Genomic DNA, 22690 nt, shown 5'->3' on the forward strand with positions numbered 1-22690 from the left:
TTTGGACTAAGAAAATGGGGGTTTTAAGAGAAATTCGATTTTTTCCTCAAAATAAAGGAATAAAATTAAATCAACAGAGGAGATCAAGTTATTTCAAAAGGAAGATCGATGGATGAGATTATTTTGATGAGGATCAACCCAACTAGCCATTATTTCCACTTGGAGAGGTTTTCTTCTCTCATTTTCTATATAAGGAAGCTCTCAAGCTCCTCATGGGATCATGATGTACTCATTGAAAATCTTTTGATGTACTGAGCCAAGATCTGCTGGAATTTTACATTAATAAAGAATTTGGGGTTCAATTCAAGGTGTTTTTGTCTCGTTGATTTGTGGTATGTGTTGGATGATTTATTTTTATATGCTTTGAACTATTATATTGCATGATTGTTATTTCAATTGCCAGTAGTAGGAACATCTATTAGCACAGGTATCTTGCTTTAGGTGTTGGGCTAGAGTAAGCACTCTAGGTCTAGTAGATCTGGCAGGTATCTCCAGATCTCTAGATCTCTTGTGTGGATCAAACCCCTTTTGATCTAATAATCTATTCTTTCGAAGTGCATTGAGTTACAGGTTGCTCCAACCCTTGGAAATCCCAAGTACACAGACTGAGGGAGGAAATCGATCTTGTTTGGCCTTAAGTTTTAATCTAACGATTTATTTTTGGCAGGAGGGTTTGGCCAGTATATTAATTAAAAAAAGTATTCCCATCAACTGTTTTCAAATTTTTATTTGGGCTATTAACGGATTTATTTTCTAATGAGAGCTTGTGATTTAAATCTGTAAATGTTGTAAATTATTTGTAAATTATTTCCTAAAGCCTATAATTTATTTTCTCATTTCTGAATAATTATTTTGGGGCTTTTATCTTCGAATTGACTAGATCTTTTGGATTGGCTCTATGTGTTCATCTTGCAGCTTCCAAAGGATCATTTTTTCAAATAAGAATTCAAGTGTGAAGCCCCTAACCTCAACCCAACCTAAGAGGGTTAGATTTTGAGGGAGTATTCAGCCTTTAAGGGGGTCATCCAGCCAAAATGGCAAGGGCGTTCAACTGTTGGAGGTGGATTTGGGGTCTAGAGACCCTAAACATCAAAACCCAAGTGCCCAAAAGCTAACATCTAGCGTTGTTGAGCAGGCCGCTAGCCTTGGAGGGCATTTTCATTGCATAAACTAAGGTTTTTGGTGGTTTTCTTGTGATACATTGACATCTGAAGTATTTTTCAGGAAGAAATTTGAGATTTTGAGCCTTTTGGGGCTAGATCCGAGCTTAAAAGGCTTGAAGAAGGGAAGTCACAAGGGTTAGAAGCCTAGCCGCAGCCTCAAAGAGGCCTCTTTCACTATGCTGCAGCCCTAAAAGGGCCTGAAACCCTTGGCCAAGGGCTTGAAAAGGTTAGCTAAGCCTAGCCGCATGCATTGGAGGCTCTAGAATTTCATTTTGTAGCCATTTTACAATTAACCCTTTGTGTTTGCAAGCCTAATCACAAGTTCGGCAAGGATTTGAAGAGACATTCATTGAATATTTGTCATTGATCCATAAAAATTTGAATTTATGGGCTAATAATTGGTTTTGCAGGGCTAACATTCATTTTGGAAGGGATTCTTGGGGCCCAACTCAACTTTCTAGGCCTAGGACCATCATCTCACATGGTCGTCCACTCTAAAAGGTTCATTGGGCTTAGACACATTCGTCTTGAGGGCTGATCTATTTGTTTCAGAATAACATTTGTGTTTGCAAGTGTTCAAGGGTCCAATCATTGCCAAATCATTCATCAAACTTGTTGCAACTTGACAAGCTTGGCATACTTTGACACTAGGCCACAAGGCCTCATGAATTTGGCTCTCTCATCCCTCTTTCTTTGACTATCATAAATATTCAGATCTGAAAATTAATGTTGCAGTGGCTTATTAACTAGAATCTAAGTCTAAAACAACTCATCAATAAGCTAATAACACCCTAAAGGCATCACACATTGATTGTGAAGACTTAAATCATTGTTTTAGTTGATTATCTATGATTGTCATGTGCATTTATAAGGTCGGATATAAATATCAGAGGTCTATAACTATTACAGCAGTATAATCTCTGAGTTTTGGTCCTAAAATTAATCAAAATAGGCCTAACATATTTAAGAAATCATCACATTAACTTAAAGGCTCTATAAGAATTTTTCTGCAGGTGGTTTTGAGCTAATTTCATATTGTTCAGGAGTCCGATCTGAAACCGACTCTAAATACAATAGACCATTTCTCGTCTCGTTGTCATTTCGAAATACAATAGACCATGAAACCGCCTCTAAAAACTATCCACAAAACCAACCCTCATTTTTTTAAATTGAACTCAACGTTATAATGAAACCAACATTACAAACAAACATACAATAGACCATTTCTCGTCTCGTTGTCATTTCGAAATACAATAGACCATGAAACCGCCTCTAAAAACTATCCACAAAACCAACCCTCATTTTTTTAAATTGATCTCAACGTTATAATGAAACCAACATTACAAACAAACTAGAGCAACGTTTCTCAGAAAACCAACCTTTGTCTTTTTTTTATTCTGCTCAACGTCCAATTGGAACGAGACCAGCATTACAAATGAACCAGAACAAACGTTTCTCTGAAAACCGTGTCAAAAAACCATTCGTTTTTGGAGAAACCAGTTTCATGTATTCAAAAACGAAAACGACCGTACAAAACGGCGTTTTCCGTACCGTTCCGTTTTCTTTGCGTTTTTCTTCTGAAACGAATGCTCCCGTACCGTTTCTGGTAACATAGTAAACCTCCTAAGTTGTGGTGGTGAGAATATGGATGTCGAATAAGTACAGAGTTACATTGGATACCTAAGCCTCCTAACGCAAAATCGTAACAACCAGAAGGTAAGCTTGCGATGAGATAAACCAGCTATACAAATACCTGTGAAAACAGCACAAGTTTAAACAGCTGTAATTGATGGTATCCTAAATCCGTTTACTTTTTCAGAACAGCTGTAATTGATGGTATCCTAAATCTGTTTACTTTTTCAGGAGATGCCCTTGGCACTCCTTATTTTGCTAGTTGTTTCCACATTGCCCTTAAATCACATTGCCTGCTTGTATAGTCTATATTCTTAAGTTTACATTGGTTATGAGGATTGATCCGCAGCAGCTTATAAGTTTCGGTATATCGTTGTTCTTATACTGACAGGGTGTTCCTATAGATAGTGTTCATAGAGGTAGTGGCCCTCCTCCTAACATAATGTGTGCTTGTGATGAGGTGATTATACTTATTTGCTTGGCCTTCTCTCCATCCACTGTGTAACCTATGTTTGTGTGTAAATATAATGGAGATGTATATGTCTATTTGCTTGGCCTTTTCTCCATCCACTGTGTGGCCTTTTCTCCATCCACTGTATAACCTATGTTTGTGTGTAAATATAATGGAGATGTATATGTCTATTTGCTTGGCCTTCTCTCCATCCACTGTGTAACCTATGTTTGTGTGTAAATATAATGGAGATGTATATGTCTTGGAATAGCTTCTACAATATTAAATCACTTCCCCTCCCCTCCCCTCCCCTCCCTTCCCTTTGGTCAGAAGTAGACATTTCATAATTTAATTTAACTTGGTACTTGGTGGTAATGATCCTCATCAAACACAGTTAGCCAGAAGACCGGTGCTTTGCCCTTTGATTTAGACTATAAGGTAGGCAGAATTGTGAGTGAAAACACTTTAGTATAACCCAATTCTTCCCCAACTTCCCTTTGGTCGTAAGTAGACATTTCATAGTTTCATTTAACTTAGTACTTGATGGTGATAAATCACATCAAACACAATTAGCCAGAAGGCATGGATGGACAGTTATTCACATATATAATTCATGTAATGAACTGTTATTCATGGGCCCTGCAGACATTCACCTATTGAGGCTATATGGCTGCAGCTGTCGGTTTATTCAGTTTCGCATAAAATATAATTGCAAATATCATGGATGACATGGATTTCCCAGCTGCATCTGATCCTTATCTAAATGAAAATTGCAAAATATTATCTCTTACCTTGTATTTTCCTGGTGCACCTAATCCCTGTCTAGATGAAAAATTCAGCTGTTTGACAAAATATTAATAAAAGCTACTAAACATTTGGCCTGTAACTTACCTCCGCGTGGAATGCAGCTAAATTCAACGAAAATATTTAGCCCGAGTACCAGCAGAGCGCAGAGCACAAAACTTGGAGAAACTTCGTGAATGCAAGTCCAGAGAAGGGCGGTGTCTGAATTCAATTCAATACAGTTAGTGAGACCGACAACTACATAAAACAAGCGACAGCGTTGTCAACTAAGCAGTACAGGCAGGCACGCGAGACAGATGAGAGTTATGGGAGTTAGGTGCGCCAGAACAAATTTATTTGTGGCACATGCCCGAGATTTGGAGATTTGAAATAGGAAATAGGAAACTTTATGTGATATAATTTTTGTCCATTTTGTATAAAGACAGAAATAAATCATTTTAACGTTTAAGAAGTTAAAGATGGTTTATGTAACATATTGTTTCTTCATTTGCTGGATGTATTAAGTCATTTTTCTGTGAAGTTTCAAAAGAAATGTTCCAAGCTTTTTCACAAACCCCTTGTTAAATAGATTATCCCAAGAGTTAGCTGCTAGCATATCTGCATAATTTTCCTTGTTGTCTTTGAAACCCTTATATTCTAAAATAAAATGTTTTTCTGTTTCCACTTATCCGGAAACAAAAAATGCATACTCTTTCCTCTCACAGTTCCTTTGGCCTTTTCCAGCCCCCTGTTTCACAACGGAGTTGATGAGAATTAGTATTTAACTAAGCAACAAGAAGTTTAACTCTCCAAGCGATATTGGCCTCTATGTATGCTTTTGGTTGATGACTATGACTGGGATTAAACACTTCAATATAGTAATCTTTTCGATAACAAAAGCTTTTATCTCTTGAGCTTTTTTTCTTGTTGTTAATTTACTTTTAAAGTCAAAAATACAAATATTTGTTTAATTTATTTTAAATGAAAGAACAATGTTTTTGGCAAAAACATGTAATTAAAAAATAAAAATTATTTTTTTAATTATTTTAATTAGTATCCCTAAAAATAGTGACAAATCAAAGGTTGAGCATGTCATATGAACATGAGTTATAATTTTTGGAGCATGTCCTATTAATAAGTCATGGAATTGGTATCTGGTATTGTAACAAAACATATTTACAAGTTAAAAAAATTCAATGGTAAATTGAGGTAAATCTTCATGGTTTGACCAGGTGAAAGCCGCAGCTGAAGCATATTTTAGGAATTTATATAATATTGGAACTCAAGCTGAAGAAGGGGAAACCAATGACTTCCTTTCTAATATTCCCCAGCTTGTCAATGAAGAAGAAAATACAGTCCTATGCAGACCTATCACAACCGAGGAGGTCATCCAAGTGATCTGGTCAATGGAAGCCGATAAGGCCCCTGGGCCCGATGGATTCTCTATCCATTTTTATCAATCATGCTGGGAAGTTATCAAATCTGATCTCCTCAAAATGATCAAAGGATTTATGATAAAAGCTAAAATAGGAGGAGGTATCAAATCCACCTTCCTAGCTTTAATCCCAAAGGAATCCAATCCAGAAACCTTTGCAAGATTCAGGCCAATATCGTTGTGTAACGCTTCTTACAAAATCATAGCCAAGCTCCTAGCAAATCGACTCAAGCCTTTGCTCAAAAAGTTGATCTCCAGCAACCAAGGCGGATTTGTGGAAGGCAGATATATTATGGACAATGTCATTCAGGTCCAAGAGACCATTCACTCAAGCAAACAACGGGGCGAGAAAGGTATGTTGATCAAACTCGATATGGCAAATGCATTCGATAGAGTAAATCGTTTGTTTCTATGCAAAGTCCTGCTCTCTTTTGGTTTCTCTCAGCACTTTGTCCAGCTTATCAAAGCATGCATAGAAACCCCGTGGATTGCCCCTCTTGTCAATGGACGTCCCACCAACTTCTTCCAAGCTCAAAGGGGCATTAGGCAGGGATGCCCTCTCTCTCCCTTCCTGTATATTCTCATGGCAGACTCTCTAAGCAGGAAGTTAGCAGTTGAAAAATCCGTCGGCTCCCTCCCGGGTCTCAAACCTTCCGAGGTATCAACACCCTTAAATCATGCCCTCTTCGCGGATGATTCTCTGCTCCTCGGAGGTGTTTCTACCAGAATAGCGAAAGCATTTGACAATGTACTGAAAAGTTACTGCAGGGTGACTGGAGCTCTTATCAATGAGAGCAAAAGTGAAATATACAGTTGGAACGCGGAACAGCAAGAGATCACCAACATTTCGAGGATACTCGGGTTCAAAGGCCAGGCCAAGTGGGACAGCTTCAGATATCTTGGCCTTCCCATTTCCTCTGGAGCGAACAAGAGATGTTTTTGGACTCATATAATCAGCAAAATTAAATCCAAAATCACAAATTGGGGCGGTTATTGGTTAACAAAAGGAGGCAAATCCATTCTTATAAAAACGCAGCTGTCAGCTCTTCCCATATATCAATCAGCATTTCTCCTCGCCCCCAAATATGTCACGGACCAGATAGCAACCCTGATCAGGAACTTCCTATGGCAAGGCGGGAAAGGAAACGAAAAAAAGTTGCACTTAGTTAAATGGGATACGGTCAAGAGGCCAATAGATGAGGGTGGTTTTCAAATAAGGGACCCCTCCTTTATCAACAAATCGTTGGGCGGCAAACTGTTGTGGAAAATAGTAAGCGACCCCTCACATCCAATTAGCATAATATTACAGTCAAAATACTCAGACAAAGAAGTGATAAGGAAAATGCAAATTCAGTCCACAGCGGCCAGCTCGCAGGTATGGAGGCTATGTTGCAAGAGCAGCGAATTCTTCAAAAAACACATGTACAGAATACCCGGAAACGGTAAGTCCACACAACTTTGGAAGGATTGAATTATGGGGAAAGATCCGCTGGGGGAAAGATCCGCTGGCGGAAAGAGAGGATATTGCAGAGCTAAGAAATTGGCTGGAAAGAGCAGGAGTTAACAGAGTATATGATCTGGCAAGTTGGGACGAACGTGGAGAATGGTTAAAATGGGACTTCCACGGAGTCCCTGAGCGCCTAAAGGATCAACAGATCCAGCTTGAGAACCTGTTAGAAGACGCCACCCCAGACAGCAGATTCAAAAAGGATCGATGGGGTTGGGGTAAGTCTGGAAAATACACCTCAGCAGAAGGATATAAGTCTCTGCAGGGAAAAAGGATCAGCCAACATACTCCAGCCTTTTGGAAGCAGATTTGGGAGCCATTAGCGCTACCAAAAATAAATTTTTTCTTCTGGACCTTGGTACACAACAAGTTATTGACAGGGGACAATCTGACAAAAAGAAAGTTTGAAGGGCCCCATAGATGCGCTCTCTGTAGATGTCAGTCAGAAACTGCCCAGCACTTGTTTCTTGAATGCGCCTTTGCCAAGAAGGTGTGGGGACTTCTTCTCGACGAATTCTAGATCTCCCTCCCACAGCAAACCTCTGTCTCTGAGCTGTTCGCGACTTGGTGTGCTAGCTACCCCAAAGGCATCTTCCCCAAGTCATTTTGGCGCAGGATATGGATAGCGTTGCCAAAGTTTGTTTGCTGGCAACTGTGGTTAACCAGAAATCAGCAGATCTTCAAAGAAACGCAGTATTCCCCGCATCAGGTTGCAGCAAAAGCTAAGGCCCTTCTGTTGGAAGCGGCTCAGCAGCAATATAACAAAGAAGACCCCCTACTCAGGCCAGAAGAAAAAAGGTGGCTTGCTATAGATCCGCTGCCCCGAAATTATAGAACCTCACCCCTGAAAGCAAACCTGGAATGGAGAAAAAGAGAGACTGATGACATCTTTCAAAGCTGGTGGAGGGCGCAAAATGTAACTACCATTTTCTTTGATGGAGCGTCCAAAGGGAATACTGGAGTAGCAGGTGCTGGCGGGGTTATCTACTTTGTGGAAGGGCTCTCCACTGTTTCCTTTGCATGGGGTCTCGGAGAGAAAACAAACAACCAAGCGAAGATTCTGGGGCTGCTAAAGGCCTGTCACATTGCAAGAGAGAAAAGTGCTAAAGATATTCAAGTTTTCGGAGACTCAGAAATTTTAATCAAAAAACTAATCAGAGAGGAATACTTCAACAATGTAGGGCTCAACAAAATATTGGATAGACTGAAGACGGTTCTACAGAGTTTTGACTCATGCAAATTTTATCATATACTCAGAAACTCCAACAAGGAAGCAGATCGTATAGCGAACTTGGGCAGCACTCTCAACAAAGGAATCTTAAATGTAAACGGGGAAATTCTTTTTCATCACTTGTGAACTGCTCCTTTCCAAAGGAAGCAAAATAAGGATTTCAATCATGTAAGCAGGGCTGCCTAGGCAAAGTCCCTATCTATTTCTAACATATCAATAAAATAAACAACCGTTTCAGTTAAAAAAAAATAAAAAATAACCATGTTACATGTTCTTTTGTATAAATATATATGTGTGTGTGTGTGTTTAACTCATATATTAATGTCATTGATCTATGGTATTGTAACAAATCTTATTTACAAGTTAAAAAAATCAATGGTAAATTGGGGTAAATCTCCATGGTTAAGAACCATGTTACATGTTTTTCTAACTGTATATATATGTTTAACTCATATATTAATGTCATTGATCTATGATATTGTAACAAAACATATTTACAAGTTAAAATATTCAATGATAAATTGGGGTAAATCTCCATGGTTAAAGAACCACGTTACATGTTTTTCTAACTGTATATATATGTTAAACTCATATATTAAGTTTTTTATAATTAATAATAATAATGATTTAAAAAAAAAAAAAAAAACTTATGGGAGTAGCTCAATTGGCAATGGCCATGTTATGAAGTATTATGTAAACTATATGATTTAAGGTTCAAATCTTTATGGGTCAAACTAACAAAACAAAACAAAAAAACAAAAAATTAAATAGATTCATTTTTGCGATCTTTTAAAACTTAGTAATATGAAGTGTATCATAAAGTCAATGATATTGTTTTGAAATGAAATTATTTACTTTATCACATAAGAATTAGATATATTTGATGTTGTTTTCCAACTCTTTTTTAAACTATATCCTTGAATCTAACAAGAAGTTTGAATCCTTAATTTTGCTAAGATGGTTTTTATGATTTTTATTTTTAATTTTAGTAAACAATATTGATATTTAATTATTATTTTAATAATGAAATTGTTTGATGTGATTGATTTTGATTATTGTAATAGTGTCTTAGTAAACAATAGTTCTCTCCCTACATCTATTTTCCTTTAGATACGTGGAGAATGTGGAGATCAAGGTGGTGACCAAGGCAATGGTGGGATTTGGTCCTAAGGATGAGGAATTTCCTACATAGCAAGTTTTACTAAATCTTCTATAAAATAGATAAGAACTTCTTGAGGAGTTTGGATACAAATCTTCTAGGTTAACCTAGGTAACAGAGGTGCTACAAGTAGCTCACCATAGTCATTCTGGGCTTCCAAGTTTTGGAGATAGCTCCAACTAGCTCGCCATTTTATCATTGTTTGTTGAGAATGTATATTGCAAATTATTTAGAGGTTTTGACAATTTTTTGAATTGATTTTCAACATCCAATTCCATTTGTTTCAACATGTTTTAATTTGAATTGAATCTTCATGTTGGAATTTCTAAGTCTAACTGTTAGAAACCCTTCATGTACTCTTTTGACTTATTTTTGCCTACTTGTTCTAATTAATTAACAAGTTATTTACCATGTAAATACTAAAAATAAATACAATTACATGCTCAACACATTACAGATCATCAACTGAAGGAAACAAAACAAGCACACAAGTGACACTGTTGTTTTTGGACCAATGTCCCCAGAAAAAACCCAATGCGGGAAAATCGGTGCAGCTATCTGAGGGCTTTAATTATTAAGCAGTTTCAAAGTACAATCTGGGTGCCAAAACTGGGTCACCCAACAGAGAATAATCTCGACAGTAGTACCTCTCAGTCAAAGACAGATGTTCTAGCTGAAACCCCGGATAAACACTCCGACGGCTCCCAGCTCCAATCTTCCACACGAAAACCCCAGCGTCAGCCTCTAGGGACTGCATCAGCCCTTTCTGGCCCAGCGTCACCCTATCTCGCCCTGCGTCAGCCTCTGGAGGCATTGCATCAACCCTTAGAGCCTTTGTGTCACCCACGTTAGCTCTTTGAGGCATTGCGCAGCCCCTGGCTGCCTCTGCGTGAGCCCTGGCTGGCTCTACATGAACCTCTAGTTGGCTCTGCGTCCCTCTCTCTCAACTTCTGCGTTGATCCTCCTGGTACTATCTTTGCCTCTCTACTTCTGTATTCACTACCCCTTAGTTGCAACTCTGATCACTTTTTCGACTTCCTCAGCAAACCCTACCCTAGAAAATCGAAATCTTGATCAACTCGGTGTGTCCTCCAAGTGACCCTCAAGTCTCCTCTTATACTTTTCTCGTTGACAATTCAACGGCCAAGATTAAGTCCTTAATCAACGGCTAAGATTAACTCTCGCTTGATCCATGAATTTTGGACCCTTCTACCAAAGTTTTATATTAATTCACATTAATATTTTATTTTCCCTAAGTTTAGAGTTAGGGACTCCATTAAAAATATTAATTATTTTAATATCTCTCAAACTATTTAGAATCTTCCCAAACCATTTCTGGGTATTGGAGATCTCATGTGCTTTAGCCTCTCCACCAAGTTTCGAGGGTAAAGCACCTCCGATGCTACCCCAAATCAACACTTCAAATGTAACAAGTTTTTAAATGCAAGTTTGATGTTTTTTTTAATGATAATTTTTATTTTCAAATTTCACAAATTTCTTATCTACTCATTTTAATATTGGGTCCATCCATAACATCTTAATTATGTTAGATAAGGCAAATTTTTATTTTAAACTATCTCAAATCCACAAAAAATTGTGTTTGGTACTAAGAGTTGTGTGTAAGTTAATCCTTGCATAATTTGTCACTATTGCTTATTTTCATCATCTTTAACTTTACAACTAGAGATGACTTAAGAATCACTGAGTATATGAATATTAACTATAGATGCAAAGTACAACATGGATAGTTAGATCATGTCCAACCAAAATAATGATGATATGGGAACACATGCCTAGCAATTTGATGGCATGACATGGAAACATACATGGAGAGGAGAGTTAGCAATGTTTGGGCCCTGGAAGGGTGCGAATAGGTGGTAAGTTGGTGTGTCAATTGCAAATTGGCATATGCATCACACTATGGTGGGCAACTCAAGTGCATATAATCTCAAGACCCAGAGGCATCTGGCAGGAGTGAAAGCCTGCTCCCTTACGGACCACCAGCAGGTTATTACAGGTGGCGTGGTTTTCCTTGATAACAGTGATGAGTCAAACCGACATTCGCGGATAGCAGCCAGAGATGGCTGTCCTCACTGTTGGTTTGACACCTGAGTTTGATAGGTTTTGCCACCTTCGGAAAAAAAAACAAAAAAACAAAAAACAAAAAAAAAAAAAAAAAAAAAAAACTACACTCTATCTTTGAAGCAATAAAAAATATAGTAAATTGATTTTCAAAAAATCTAAATTATATTTAAATTTTTAAATTTAAGACTTTTTTATATTTTTTAAATATTTAAAAAAATTTACCATTTTTATTAACTTTCTAATATTAATATATATATATATATATATATAAACATATTTAGGCACATATAAACATAAATCTCATATGCTAAATCTATGATGAACATGACCAACACTAAATATAGTGTATCCCACAACTAATATAAAGATATGGTATAGGCTTAGAAGATATAATTATGAATTCACCATAACATTCTTAGATTCACTCCATATTGGTATATGGACAGTTGGTGTATTCATATTGGCATAGGTTTATATTTTTCATAATCTATTAACATAATTATATATATATATATTATATTTTTCATAATCTATATATAATGTTTAAAATTTTTAATATATATATAATGTTTAAAATCATGGTGTGATGCTATTGTGGGTGGAGGTTCTGCAGGATGTTGCTTGGGACTCTGGTACAAGGTGGAACAATATAATTCACGGATTGTTGTGGCATAACAAGTCTGGCGTGACATTGGAAGTCAGGGTTATTTGTTCAGCATCTCACGGGTTGTCCAATTGCACCATAGTGTAGGTATGTTTTCTTGATTTCGCCTATGTGGTTCTTGTATGTTGGGGTCCAACAGTTGTATGCTCTAACACCCTCACTAGAGTTGTGGGTGGGGGGTTAGGGTGGCGGTTAATTTTTCTATTGAATCTGGGGTCAGAAATATTCGAGGGGGTTTGGACTTGAAAGAGAGCGCTATTGGGGGCAGCCTTCTATCAGTGAAGCAGGGCTCTACATGGTGGGAGCCCGGTGACTCTGGGAGCGTGAGTGGCTTCGTGTGGTGAGGATCGATTTTTCCCTAAAGTGTGGCATTGGTGGGAAGTCTGGAAATTCGGGGCTAAATTGGGGCAGGAGCTTAAGGTTTGTGTGACAACGTTGGCGAAAATCTTGGGTTGTCTACGTTGAGTCTGCAGAGTGGGGGCCATGTGGAGTACGAGTTGGATGGTCGCTTGGTTGGTCAATGCAGAGGCAGAGGAGTCAAGTGCGGTGAGGTGCCAAACTGTAAGGCATTGGTGTGATGCATCAGGATGACTAGTAGGATCCAAAGAGATAAGTTGAGCAGCAGGTCAGTTCTCCTAGCAGGGTGAACCTTCCTCCCCCATTTGATTCTCTCGAAGGTTGTACGAGGAAAATTACTCAGATGGTTGAGAAACTAGTGTGGGATAGGCACGAATACCAAAATGAATTCATTGATTTCATGGATGATTTATAATACAACCAATGGGATATTCTAGACGGATTGATTTCTCTCTGGGTGGGCAGAAGCATATTTAAGACAGACAGGATTGCTTGGAGGGTTGACTAGATCATATAGAGGCACATGTTTATGAGGCCTTTCTCCAGCCTCCCTCAGAAAGTGACAATCCAGGTGCCCCAGATCCGGGTAACGTTGATGCTTTGGGATGATGGTTAGTTGTTTTTTATGTTTTGGTTCAATTATGTCTATTGTGGGCAGCATGCATGAGATCCCATAGTTTTATCTTGCTTTTATTTATGTGTTTTTATCAATATCTCCAAGCCAACAAGTCTGGTAGGAATGAGGCTGGAGACATTTTGACTATTATCCAACCACGATGCAATCATTTGAGAAATTAATAGAAATCGTCAACTTACAAAAAAAATATTTAGAAAAATAAAAATTATAATTAAAATACATAAATTTGTATGAAATTAAATATAAATCTATAAACTTACAAAAATGATACTGTGCCGAGAGACGCTCTCTAACCCAGTATGGTAGAGATGTTGTAACATAATGTAATGTAATGTCCTGTAAATAAAAATAAACATAAAAATTAAATAACATAAAAAGATTAACATAATGTAATGCAAACATTTTAACTCGATCAAAATAAAATAAACGTAAAAATAACAAAATAAAAATAAAAAAGACCCATGGTTTTAATGTGGAATACAACCTATTTAATGAGGGGAATTAAAGCAAACTAAATCCATATTAATTATGGATCTACCAAGTATTGAAAGAGATCAAATCTCTTGACATACAAACCTCTTTTAGAGTAAAGAGAGTAATAAATGGTATACAAATTAAATATAAATATCTATTTGTATGAGATAGAGTCTAGCCATTAGATGCTTTTATCTTTTTGACCATGAGCAATAAGTAGTCAATAATATGAGTTGGTATAGAAATTAAATATAAATATCTATTTGTATGAGATAAAGTCTAGCAATCAGAGGGTTTTATCTTTTTGACCATGAGTAATAAGTAGTCAATAATAGGAAATTGTTTTGTTATTGTTATTATTTTAATTTGTCAGGTACATCTTTTAATAATATTAAATTGTTAAGGGTGGTAGGTGGGGGATTTTTGGTTCTCCAAACACAAATAGAACTCAAAGAATTATGGAGCCTACATAGCCTTTAACAACTACCCAAATAAAAGTTTCAAATTAAAAATATTAATTTTTATATTTTATGAAATTTTAAACTTAATTTTAGATTTTTGATATTTTTTTTGAAGTAATTAAATTTTAGATTTATTGGTTTCTAGATTTTAATATTTTTATTTTTTATTTTTAATTTAAAATTTTAGAGGGTTAGATTTTAGATATTTCTAAATTTAAAAAATAAAATGTTTTCAATTAAAAAAAAATTAAAATTTTAGATGGTTAGATTTTTAGATATTTTTTAATTTTAAAAAATAAAATGTTTTCGATTTTATAGATTTTAAAAATATATAAAAGTCTTAAATATGAAGTTTTGGAATTTTAGGTGCTAAGTTTTAATATATTTAGAATTTATGTTAAGATTTAAATTTTAATTTTTAGAGTGTTTTAAGATTTTTGGAATTTATATTTAGATTTTAAATTAAGATTTTGTATATATTTATATTTTTAGTTTATTGATTTTTTTTAGGTTTTAAATTTTAAATTTACTGGGTTTTAGATTTTTATATTGTAATGATTAGAAGGTTTTAATTGGTTATTTTTAAAAATTTTATGAAATTTTAGATGTTGAGGGCATGGTTCTTTGGCCTCAAAGGATAAATAGAATTTGAATACTCATGGTACCTAAGCTTAGCTTCTAACAATCAAGCTAAAATGTATGCTCTCTTCTAAGGCACATCGTCCTGGCTCAAACATTACCAATTAGATCTCTAATTATAATAGATGACTTTTATAACTCCATATGTCATCTTGCTTTAGGAACATTTCCTTTGACTCCATGTTTTTCCTGGCTCAATCTGTACCAATTAGATCTCTAATTATAATAGATGACCTTTATACCTCCATATGTCATCTTGTTTTGGCAACATTTCCTTTGACTCCATGTTTTTCCATCTTTACACGAGAATTTTGAAATCACTTACTTAGAATCCTTGCATTCAAGTCAAACATGTTTTAATAGACCTCAATAGGGTAGTGACAAGTTGGAAAATCAATTGTTATCACTCCCTCTTAGAACTTCCTCACTTCCTTCATTGGCTTCTAAACATTTTTTTCTCTGTTAGGCTAAACAACCACACAAGATTATTTTTCCATTAAACTTTTAATACTCATCAAGTACAATGTTTTAGGAAGCCACTATGCTTATTTATGGTTGGGTTGCATGTTGTCTATCATTTATGCAATTGTTGATCTTTAATTGTAGTCTCAGTTATTAAAGCAACCCTTGTTGTTATATCAATAATGGCAATGGTAGAAATGAACTACTTCAAATAAAATTCCACATCATGAATTTATTATTGTTGTACCCTTACTTGAGGTATGCCCTGTGAGTATTTCTACACCCTCCAGGTATAAATTCTTATTAAGTAGGCAATTATGTTGGAACAATCAAGTTGTTCAACTTGGACTTTTAATTCCGAAAGAAATAGTTCAAACTCCATTGTTTATTGAGCATATTTTTCAATTATGGGATCCATCACAATAATGTGTTTAATTGGTAAGTAACTAAAGTTTTGCAAAGGGGTCTTAAGTTAGGTCCTTTTTATCCACCTCCACCATCAACTTATACTTCACAAATGTGAATAATGTGTCCAAATTTTTCTAGCATTTCATTAGTCTTATGTGGGAATCCAATAGTTGATATTAAATCCAAAACATTTTTAAAAATAAAAAGTTGCATTCAATCTAACCGAGACAAATCTATAATTGTGCATCTCAATGACACTTTCCATTTGATAGTCATAAAATGGATGTTAGTGCATTCAACTATGGATCAATTTGGAGTTTCTCCATCCTAGCATTAATCTTGATCTTTGAGCTAACAATCCCTAAGTCTATTTTTTGTGAATATGTAGGTGTCATTCACCCTTATTTGTCATTGGCTTGGCCAATTTATTAACATTTGTTCTCTTTAACATGTTTGTCCATCTTGTCTTTGAGGTTTCTGCAAGTTTCATTATTGTTTAGATTATCTTCCGGATACATCGCATAAGGATTCCTTTTCATCGACGTTTCGAACCAACAACGATGGTTCATCTTCAAGATGTGAAGATGAACCATCGTTGTTGGTTCGAAACGTCGATGAAAAGGAATCCTTATGCGATGTATCCGGAAGATAATCTAAACAATGTTTATCCATGTTTTAAGAAAATAATGGCTATCGTAGTTTCTTTAGTGCTTTTTACTTCTTTACAATTACTACTCACATTTTCATTTTCTTGCAACTAGTCTCATCCAATTTTTATTTTTCGTTTTGGTCCATTATAATCTCATGCCCTTTACCACCTTTAATTTCTTTTTGACTTGTATATTTCCATGAGGGTCTTACTTTCTATGTCTTCCCTCCCATAATTTTTTCATAAACTCGTAAGACTTAGTCTAGTGAACCTATATTATATTTGCACTTGTTTTATTTTTGCTTTATCCTTATCTCTTTTCTATGAGTCAGTCTAAGCTGATCACTCACCCACATTTTTTGCAAAGACATGGGTAACCATAATAATTGTCCTATAGTTTTGTATTATGTATATATAGTAATACAAATGAATGTATAAATATATGTACATTTTCAGCAATCTCCTTAGTAATACTTGAATACTAGCTCTCTTATGTTCTTGTGTGTGTGCATATTCATATTGTTGATATTATGCTCTTGTCATGTATTGTATTAACTTCCTCCAACTCTTTTAAATTGAAAAATCATTTCTATCAGGGACTAGAACTATCCTCTTATGATGTGTGACATTGCATAGTGTTCAATTTTGTAGGATTTTCAACTATGAATGGCTTATTTTACTAAACATTTTTTAACTTATCTCTTCAATATCATCATCTTTGGGCTCTTAATGCTTAACACTAGTCCATATTGGGGTCTCAACTTGCTCTAAAAACTTTTCTAGGGTGTATAGTCTTTCAAATAGTAAAAGGTGATAATTGCCAGCACAAACTTTCAATAGGAATAAATGATGCATATTTGGTTGAGAGGTCACCTTAGGTGATAATGTTGTAGAATTTATTGTTGGGGTTAAAGAAAGAGATGTTACTACATGTGATGAAACACCTAGAGTAACAATTTTTTCCTTTCTATATACTTTGTGTCTCATCACGGTCCCTCCTCGTCTAATTTTGTGTACATGTAAGTCTTATTTGTTGCGTTTATGCCAACTTATTATTCTCTTTTTTCTTCTTCAAATATGTGTCCAAAAAATCTATATCTTCTCAACTTTCTAACTTTTAACTCTATCTCTTAAATCATCTCTTCTCAAATTATTCAAAAGGAAAATAATATAGCTCCATTGGCACATAAGGATTTTGTCATGTCCCCATTTTTATTTTTCTCCATAGTACAGCTAGGGTGGATTTCCAAGACAGCGGATGACCAGGATAGTGGATTAGGTTTATGTCATCAGAGGTCCCGATGGAGTTTTGAGGGGTTTTTATGGGATTTGATGGCATTCACTTGGCATATTCCATCATCAACACAGTTTGCCTTTCGTTTCGTTGCATTTTGACAACTTTAAAAAATCAACATTATTATTGGCATAACTTAATTAATTATGCTTGAGGTGGCATTCCAGGGAGATTAATTGATGAAACACCTCAGTGTAATAGCTCGTTGGAACCAGAACGAGAAGATATATATGATGGGACTTTTGGATGGGAGTTTCAGTGACCCGAGGAGACATAGTGGCCAATTTACCTTTTTTCCCGCATTAAAAGAATATTTTAATTAAAATAAAAAGGGGAAAAGTGCTCCATGATTAAAATAATAATAAAATAGAAGATTCTAGAGGGGTCCATCAGATCTATAACAGAGGAGGAGGAGGCCATTGGAGGACATCTTGGTTTTGATATTGTTTCTTATATGTGAGGTTGAGAACCTGGTTCTCTACTCCATTGGTAGCCCCAGGATGGAAACCCTCAGGTGATTTAGAGAGATTGGGCGAGCACCCATCTCCCCTTGGTGGATTCATTCAGAATCCACAGGTGTAGTGATAGCTTTTTTGTTTCAGTTTGGAGACCGGAGGGTCATTCCCAGCTATTATATTAGCATCTATCTATATATAATAAAGTTGGATTTTGGTTACTGCATTTCTCATTGTTCCTCATGTTGTGATTTTTAATGAGATTTTATGCAATTTGTGGCTTTATGGTTTCAATCAAATTTATGGTGTTTGGGTTTCCATGGCAATTTCCTGTTAAGTGCTAGATAATTTGATTTGAAGGATTTGTCCCAAATTCTCTGCATTTGGGACATTACAGTGGTATCAGAGCATCGAACTTGGCTCAGCCTGTGGGTTCAAGTTTTCAGTTTTAAGTATTCGAGGGTTTATTTTGGAAGTGCCAAAGTCATCCTTTGTTGCAAAATTTTTATTTTTGTGCCAAGATTGTTGTTGCCAATGATTTTTTAGTGAATTTGATGGATTGAAGAGGTGGAGCATTGTGATATTAATTTATCTTATTTGGAGCAGTGTGCCGAGTTGGGCGGAGTAGGAAACTTGCACTAAATTGGGGCTTTCTGTATCTTTTGGAATCTACCCAAAAAAAAATCTGGGTTTTTCTGGGTTTTATGAGAGGAGTTCGTGGTTAAAATTTCAGAATTTTCCGGGTAGTATGCAGGTTGTAAATCAGTGTTCCTTCATCATTTCGTTTTATTAGTGAACTAGGTAATTCACACCACTTGGTGAGCTTGATCTTGGCTTGGATTTAAGCCAAACCATTTCTGGGTTTTTATGGGTTTGGTGTGAGGAGCCTCAGGTTAAATTTTCAGAATTTTTGGAGTAGTATTGAGGGCAAAAACACCAGTTCATCTTCAGTAGCAACAACATAATTTCTGGGCAGTGCGAATTAATTATTTGGGTTATTTTGTTGGGCCTTTGCAACAACAGTAAGGGGAGCTTGAAATTTTAAAATTTATTGGCTCATGGATGAGTCACTGAGGTAGCTCGTAGCCCTTAGTGCTGACCCTATCGCCAGGAGAAATTTTATGAGAATATTTTTGGGAGGGTTTAGATTTGGGAAGGATGAGGAACCAAAGCAGAAGCAGTCTCAAGAGCTCCCAAAGAAGAGCCGAAATCAAATGAGGAGAGAGCATATCTGCTTCACATGTCAAGGAGCATGGACACCAGATCACACATGTAAAACTAACAGAGAAGCAAAAACTAAAGAAGAGCGAGGAATGATAAAAAACTCAAGTCAACAAAGAAATGAAGGGCCCGTGTTTGAGCAGGAGTTGCATGAAGAATGCGTTAACTTACATGGAAACAACTTTGAGGAGCATGAACAATTATGTGATAGCAACCTACATATGCCTCTACGTTTGATGATTGCAGATGGTGAGCAACAATTTGATTCCATGCATAAAGAAAGCCCAGGAGAAGACACTCAGGAGGATTTGAGAAATGAGCCATTGGTGGTGGCCCAGCATGAAGATCACTCAGTGGTGCAAGGACATGAGGAGGACGATATGCACAGTGTGCGAGATGAGCCATTTTTGGAGAGTCAGCTAGTGGCTCATGTTGAGCCTAGGATGGAGGATGAGCAGACACCCTTGGGGCCAGTCATTGAAGTGGAGCAGATTGATGTGCAGGCAGCCTCCAGGGAGGTAGTATTTGCAAACATCTATCTTCAGGAGGTGTTGGAGATTGACGAGGTAGTTTTACAGGAGGCTAGTAGGCAACAGGAGTTGTAGATGGTAGTGCATCCATCCTTGGGTCTACCCATTAATGAGGTGCAAACAGATATAGTGGCAGCTAGCAAAGCTACAACATATTCAGGCAGCAACCCTCTCCAGGAGTTCATAAACAGGGCTTGCAGCACAGTTTGCCCACTTTTTCCCATTAGAGGGAGAAAGGCAAGATTTCTTGAACATGTTTTGATTATCCAGGTGAAGCATCAAGAGTTGAGCATGGATCAATATCAACATAGCAGATGTATTCCTTACACAGGAATCCATGCATTGGATTGGCGAGAGACCATGAGCTGGTACCCTATTGATGGAGTATCATTTTTAGTCAGGAGCAGTGTACTGCAGGAGCCCTTAGAGGTGAGGGATATTACATGCTTCAATTGGTAGCAGGATGTAGGCTGGCCACTCATCAGTATTTCAGCACAGCATCAATATGATGAGACTGACCTTGGTTTATGCCAAGGGTTGGATTGGAGAGAGGTGATGAGTTGGTACGCGGTGGATGGAGCAACATTCACAGTCGGAGCTATAGCACAGCATGAGTCGTGGAGCATTGATGCCCCTTCTTGGTGGCAATGGGTTCTAGGAGGATTTGTTGATGACAGGTTCAATCAGAGATTGGTTTAGGATCCGGGCATTGAGGGGTTCGTTCATGATGGGTTGACGCAGGAGCAAAGTATCACCCAGTGGTTTGTATGGGATCCTGGCATTGGGTCTTAGTTGTGTGGGGCCACCAGATTGGTCCACAACTATGGATTGCTTGAGGGCAAGCAATCTTGGGGCGAGAGGACTGTCATGTCCCCATTTTTATTTTTCTTCATAGTACAGCTAGGGTGGATTTCCAAGACAGGGGATGACCAAGTCAATGGATCAGGTTTATGTCATCAGGGGTCCCGATGGAGTTTTGAGGGGTTTTATGGGATTTGATGGCATTCGCTTGGCATATTCCATCATCAACACAGTTTTCCTTTTGTTTTGTTGCATTCCGGCAACTTTAAAAAAACAACATTATAATTGGGCATAACTTAATTAATTATGCTCGAGGTGGCATTCCAGGAAGATTAATTGATGGAACACCTTAGTGTAATAGCTCATTGGAACCAGAATGAGAATATCTACATGATGGGACTTTTGGATGGGAGTTTCAGTGACCTAAGGAGACATAATGGCCAATTTACCTTTTTCCTACATTAAAAGAATATTTTAATTAAAATAAAAGGGGGAAAAGTGCTCCATGATTAAAATAATAATAAAATAGAAGATTCTAGAGGGGTCCATCAGATCTATAAAAGAGGAGGAGGCCATTAGAGGACAACTTGGTTTTGATATTGTTTCTTATATGTGAGGTTGACACCCTGGTTCTCTACTCCATTGGTAGCCCTAGGACAGAAACCCTCGGGTGATTTAGAGAGATTGGGCGAGAACCCATCTCCCCTTGGTGGATTCATTCAGAATCCACAGGTGTAGTGGTTGCTTTTCTGTTTCAGTTTGGAGACTGGAGGGTCATTCCTAGCTATTGTATTGGCATCTATCTATATATAATAAAGTTGGATTTTGGTTGTTTCATTTCTCATTGTTCCTCATGTTGTGATTTTTAATGAGATTTTATGCAATTTGTGGCTTTATGGTTTCAGTCAAATTTATGGTGTTTGGGTTTCCATGGAAATTTCTTGTTAAGTGCTAGATAATTTGATTTGAAGGATTTGTCCCAAATTCTCTGCATTTGGGACATTACAAATTTATCTCAAACTAACAATAATATGGCGAGAACACGGAATAATATTGGTTGTAAAGAAAAGATTGTTGAGGGACCTTAAGGTGCAAAACCAAATTCAACCACATTTTTTCATATTGGGTTCCAACAACTTATCACTTTTTTCCATCTTTATTGTGGCACTAAGAAGGTTGATTTCAAGTAAATATTTGATTGCAAAGTTCCTTGGGTCATGCACACACCCCTTTTGTATGTTGTTCCTTAAGTTCTAAATTCAACATGGGATATTGACTTATATATGTGCATTGACCTAGGACTTGATCTTTGGCACACCATCTTGCTTCTAAGAGAATTGTCATTGTGACGATAATATCATTAATATGCACAATTGATATGGAACACGTCTTTGTGGAACATATAGTGCAATAATGGGGATCAACCCCTTCAATCATTGAATGTGTCAAACAAATAATTAAATTAGCATCTACTTGGATTGACTCTTTTAATTATAGGATGACATCATTGAGTATACTTAGAAAAAATTTCATGATATTGGTTTGCCTACCAAAATATGGAATCCAATAGTACTCTACCAACCCATATTTTATGAGGAGTTTGCATGTCTCGTCAAAAGCTACTATTAAAATTCCTCTTCCATACAAAAATATTAATGGATACATCTAAAAATAACTCTTGAAATTCATTCTCTTGTTGAAGTTATTCAAACAAAGTCCACTCGCTAATTAACCATGTAATCACATGACAATTTACTTCCATTATTCAAATCCCAATTTCTCTTGTTGTGTTTGTTGTTTGAATTTTTTCTATTCCAGCGATCTTTGAAAGAAAATTATGACATGGAAGAAGAATAAAAATTGTATGTTCTTTAATTCAAAATATTTCAATGCAAAAAACACAACGAATTTACCTCGCTATTCACAAACCCATTCATTCTAAATCTAAAAATTCACTCAAAAGTCAATGAAATTGTCTAAATCTCAACACCTCCTTGAAATAATTTTCTAATGTCCTATTACCTCGCGCTACAATGGTGAGGTCCAGTCTAAAATGATATATTTTTGCCAATTACTCTCATTTATTGCATGGTACAATAATTATCACCCACAATGACCCATCTATGACAAGTGCTTGTTTTGAAGACACCATTATGATGGATCCATCACAACCAATTACATCATGATTATCT

General features: G+C 36.5%; 1 protein-coding gene across 3 annotated transcripts in view; it reads right to left on the reverse strand.

The window, feature by feature from the left end:
- LOC149138939 (putative CoA ligase CCL8) overlaps nucleotides 1–4405 on the reverse strand; it is a 286441-nt gene extending 282036 nt beyond the window's left edge. For all 3 annotated transcript variants that reach the window (XM_089446836.1, XM_089446834.1, XM_089446835.1), the window contains exon 1: nucleotides 4138–4405. The gene's annotated coding sequence lies outside the window, so the exon portion shown is untranslated. The remainder of the gene's footprint in view (nucleotides 1–4137) is intronic.
- Nucleotides 4406–22690: the final 18285 nt, after the last annotated feature.

The sequence above is a fragment of the Pinus tabuliformis genome, chromosome X (genome assembly GCF_031772625.1).
Source record: "Pinus tabuliformis cultivar Carrire ecotype Pingquan chromosome X, CPIR1, whole genome shotgun sequence".
NCBI lineage: Eukaryota > Viridiplantae > Streptophyta > Pinopsida > Pinales > Pinaceae > Pinus > Pinus tabuliformis.